Raw genomic sequence first — 5,000 nt, 5'->3', positions numbered from 1 at the left:
AAGTGCGGCCCACCGCACACCGGAACGGCCCCACCCCGCGGCGAGTGGAAAGGCAACCGGACACGACCCCGCCGCAGATTGCTCCGCGCGGGCGGCCGGCCCCATCTGCCGAGGGCGGAGGCCAGTGGCCGGATGGGCGTGAATCTCACCCGTTCGACCTTTCGGACTTCTCACGTTTACCCCAGAACGGTTTCACGTACTTTTGAACTCTCTCTTCAAAGTTCTTTTCAACTTTCCCTCACGGTACTTGTTCGCTATCGGTCTCGTGGTCATATTTAGTCTCAGATGGAGTTTACCACCCACTTGGAGCTGCACTCTCAAGCAACCCGACTCGAAGGAGAGGTCCCGCCGACGCTCGCACCGGCCGCTACGGGCCTGGCACCCTCTACGGGCCGTGGCCTCATTCAAGTTGGACTTGGGCTCGGCGCGAGGCGTCGGGGTAGTGGACCCTCCCAAACACCACATGCCACGACAGGCGGCAGCCTGCGGGGTTCGGTGCTGGACTCTTCCCTGTTCGCTCGCCGCTACTGGGGGAATCCTTGTTAGTTTCTTTTCCTCCGCTTAGTAATATGCTTAAATTCAGCGGGTAGTCTCGCCTGCTCTGAGGTCGTTGTACGAGGTGTCGCACGCCACACCGCCAGCCGGCTGTGCACGCTACCGAGAAAGTACCGGTATGCGAACCGCCAGGCGACGGGCGCGCATCGCACGTTTGAGGAGACGCGGCCGGCCCCACAGGCGGCCGCGACACTCCCAGGTCTGCGAAGCGGGGCAAACGCCGCGCGCTTCAGTATACGTAGCCGACCCTCAGCCAGACGTGGCCCGGGAACGGAATCCATGGACCGCAATGTGCGTTCGAAACGTCGATGTTCATGTGTCCTGCAGTTCACATGTCGACGCGCAATTTGCTGCGTTCTTCATCGACCCACGAGCCGAGTGATCCACCGTCCTGGGTGATCTTTTCTCAGTTTCCGCCGTCTCTTTCGAGACGGTCGCATAGGCGGGAGTGAGGCGTGTGGCGGCCCCTGTTCCAGCGTTCTGTGTCCAACGGCCTCACGGCCGACGGGCGTCGTACGGCTCCACACCGGAGCGGACAGGCACTCGGGCGAAAGTCATTCAAAACCGGCGCCAGGCGCCAGGTGCCGCAGGCCAGCCGCTCCAGCGCTTCAGCGCTCGTACCACACAACATTGCCGCTAGTTTTGAGAGGCACGCGTGGTTCCGCACGCGGCGCACGGCTACGGCGAGCCGTACAGGTAGCGTGTTGCGCGACACGACACGCACATCGAAAGACATGCAGTCTAGTCGGTAATGATCCTTCCGCAGGTTCACCTACGGAAACCTTGTTACGACTTTTACTTCCTCTAAATGATCAAGTTTGGTCATCTTTCCGGTAGCATCGGCAACGACAGAGTCAATGCCGCGTACCAGTCCGAAGACCTCACTAAATCATTCAATCGGTAGTAGCGACGGGCGGTGTGTACAAAGGGCAGGGACGTAATCAACGCGAGCTTATGACTCGCGCTTACTGGGAATTCCTCGTTCATGGGGAACAATTGCAAGCCCCAATCCCTAGCACGAAGGAGGTTCAGCGGGTTACCCCGACCTTTCGGCCTAGGAAGACACGCTGATTCCTTCAGTGTAGCGCGCGTGCGGCCCAGAACATCTAAGGGCATCACAGACCTGTTATTGCTCAATCTCGTGCGGCTAGAAGCCGCCTGTCCCTCTAAGAAGAAAAGTAATCGCTGACAGCACGAAGGATGTCACGCGACTAGTTAGCAGGCTAGAGTCTCGTTCGTTATCGGAATTAACCAGACAAATCGCTCCACCAACTAAGAACGGCCATGCACCACCACCCACCGAATCAAGAAAGAGCTATCAATCTGTCAATCCTTCCGGTGTCCGGGCCTGGTGAGGTTTCCCGTGTTGAGTCAAATTAAGCCGCAGGCTCCACTCCTGGTGGTGCCCTTCCGTCAATTCCTTTAAGTTTCAGCTTTGCAACCATACTTCCCCCGGAACCCAAAAGCTTTGGTTTCCCGGAGGCTGCCCGCCGAGTCATCGGAGGAACTGCGGCGGATCGCTGGCTGGCATCGTTTATGGTTAGAACTAGGGCGGTATCTGATCGCCTTCGAACCTCTAACTTTCGTTCTTGATTAATGAAAACATACTTGGCAAATGCTTTCGCTTCTGTTCGTCTTGCGACGATCCAAGAATTTCACCTCTAACGTCGCAATACGAATGCCCCCGCCTGTCCCTATTAATCATTACCTCGGGTTCCGAAAACCAACAAAATAGAACCGAGGTCCTATTCCATTATTCCATGCACACAGTATTCAGGCGGGCTTGCCTGCTTTAAGCACTCTAATTTGTTCAAAGTAAACGTGCCGGCCCACCGAGACACTCAATAAAGAGCACCCTGGTAGGATTTCAACGGGGTCCGCCTCGGGACGCACGAGCACGCACGGGGCGGTCGCACGCCTTCGGCTCGCCCCACCGGCAGGACGTCCCACGATACATGCCAGTTAAACACCGACGGGCGGTGAACCAACAGCGTGGGACACAAATCCAACTACGAGCTTTTTAACCGCAACAACTTTAATATACGCTATTGGAGCTGGAATTACCGCGGCTGCTGGCACCAGACTTGCCCTCCAATAGATACTCGTTAAAGGATTTAAAGTGTACTCATTCCGATTACGGGGCCTCGGATGAGTCCCGTATCGTTATTTTTCGTCACTACCTCCCCGTGCCGGGAGTGGGTAATTTGCGCGCCTGCTGCCTTCCTTGGATGTGGTAGCCGTTTCTCAGGCTCCCTCTCCGGAATCGAACCCTGATTCCCCGTTACCCGTTACAACCATGGTAGGCGCAGAACCTACCATCGACAGTTGATAAGGCAGACATTTGAAAGATGCGTCGCCGGTACGAGGACCGTGCGATCAGCCCAAAGTTATTCAGAGTCACCAAGGCAAACGGACCGGACGAGCCGACCGATTGGTTTTGATCTAATAAAAGCGTCCCTTCCATCTCTGGTCGGGACTCTGTTTGCATGTATTAGCTCTAGAATTACCACAGTTATCCAAGTAACGTGGGTACGATCTAAGGAACCATAACTGATTTAATGAGCCATTCGCGGTTTCACCTTAATGCGGCTTGTACTGAGACATGCATGGCTTAATCTTTGAGACAAGCATATGACTACTGGCAGGATCAACCAGGGAGCTGCGTCAACTAGAGCTGAGCAGCCGGCCGCCCGGGAGTGTGTCCCGGGGGCCCGCGCGAACACGCAAGCGTCCGCTCAATCATTCTGCAAACAGGAGGAGGCTGAGCTCCCCTGCACAATACACCTCGAAACCCTCTCAGGTCCCGGCGGCGCGCAGCGCCGTCCCAAGTACTTGGTCGGGTTCGAGAGAGGCGCAATCGCCCGGAGTTAGGCGAGTAGACGCTTTCGGTGCGACCACCCGTGCTCCCAACTGAGCTTGCCGCTGCCGACAGAGGCCCGGGAGCGTGCTGTCGTGGCATTGCCGGCGGGAGACAACACGCGCCACCTACGGTGACCGGCAGCTCCAACGCCAGCGCCACAGAAGGACAAAAGCCCCACTTGGGTGCCGAAGCGAACTCTCCCAGCACAGCGCACGCGCCAACACATCCGCACAGCTGCGATACAAACCACCAGCGAGAACCGCTGGGGCGACCGAGCAGCAGACGGCGTCGCGGCGCCGAGCGCCGGGCGGCAGCGCATCCTCAACGCACACAGTCCTCAATCGGACCAGCACACTGAAGATGTCCACCGCGCTTCGCACCGGGCCCGCGAGGACCTACTTTGGCCGCACGGCGCCGCGCGCAGGGTGCGCCGGCGCGCAGCTGCGACGCCTGCCGCGTCCGTCGGCCGGCGCGCCTGCCACTGGCCGCCCCCACCAGCCGGCTGTAGCGCGTGCGCCCACGCACCGCGCGGCCAGCACGCCGGGAGGCGCCCCCTCACCGGCCGGGGACGGTCCCACCCAGCCACCGCCGCGTATCGCTTCACACCCAGATGCCGTTCAGTTTCGTCGGCATGGTGGGTATCGCTGGAACAACCGGTTAGTACCTCAACCTATCGTCGCCATCACCGATTCACCCCTAGCGAGAACAACCGCACCACAACAGGTTACCATTTGTTCATTTGCGTAACTTCACCAGAAAACGCAGGCGTCCATCGCCATTTGCAACTTCCACGATTATTGCATGCCTGTGTCAGGTGTCACGCCACACTACGTCTGCCCACATACACGCAACAAAATGTGCACGCCTAGACAATACGTGGAAGGTGGCCCCCGTACGTATGCGATGTCCATTGCTCGAACGACTGTCAACCGGCCTCTGTAGCATGTCGCAGATATGGAACGCGGTGCACCATGCCATCACGGTGTGTGAGGAGAGACGACTAGGTCCGAATACATCAACAGACAGCTCATGCTGATCGCCATCCACGGCGTCCGTTCCTCCCACACGTCTCTATGGCGTACCACACTGCAATCCAGCTCTCATAGGGAGACGACACGTAGCTGCGTGCACAATATTTGCACTGTATGGTCCGCCGTTTTTGGGCGCAGTCGTTGTACGGTCACACATGTGCCACGATGTATCATTCAGTACATAAGGACGAATGTGCAGTACAGATTGTGGTTTACGCGTACGACATTAGCGGACAGTTGACACAGGCCGCACCACAACGTAGCCTGAGTACGTCGCATGCGGAGGGCATTGAACATGCAAAGTTCTCACCAACCAGCTTGCGAAGGCAGGGGGCAAGGTGGGGACGTGGGGAGGGGCGGCATGTACGTCCTGCTGCCATCCACATTACAGTGTACAGCAGGAGCATGTGGAAAGTGAGCAAGACTTGCAAGGTGTTTAACATGAAGCGATACACAGGGGAGCGGGGAGTGCGAGTAGCGAACTATATTGCGAGGGTTGCGGGTGGGCAACACTACACTAATTGAACGAGTCGTATAACAATTACAGAGCAGGT

The 5,000-nt window shown here is 57.7% G+C and overlaps 2 non-coding genes and 1 pseudogene across 2 annotated transcripts; all 3 read right to left on the bottom strand.

Moving 5' to 3' along the window:
* LOC124772287 overlaps positions 1-610 on the bottom strand; it is a 4,222-nt pseudogene extending 3,612 nt beyond the window's left edge.
* Positions 611-798: 188 nt separating this feature from the next.
* On the bottom strand, positions 799-953 carry LOC124772324. Its single transcript, XR_007013948.1, has one exon. It is a non-coding gene; the product is annotated as a 5.8S ribosomal RNA (ribosomal RNA).
* A 351-nt stretch (positions 954-1,304) lies between these two features.
* LOC124772345 lies at positions 1,305-3,213 on the bottom strand. Its single transcript, XR_007013967.1, has one exon. It is a non-coding gene; the product is annotated as a small subunit ribosomal RNA (ribosomal RNA).
* Between the last annotated feature and the right edge of the window lie 1,787 nt (positions 3,214-5,000).

This window comes from Schistocerca piceifrons, unplaced genomic scaffold (assembly GCF_021461385.2).
Source record: "Schistocerca piceifrons isolate TAMUIC-IGC-003096 unplaced genomic scaffold, iqSchPice1.1 HiC_scaffold_938, whole genome shotgun sequence".
Lineage (NCBI taxonomy): Eukaryota > Metazoa > Arthropoda > Insecta > Orthoptera > Acrididae > Schistocerca > Schistocerca piceifrons.
Note: the sequence above shows the minus strand (reverse complement) of the source record. Positions and strands in the feature narration are given on the sequence as shown.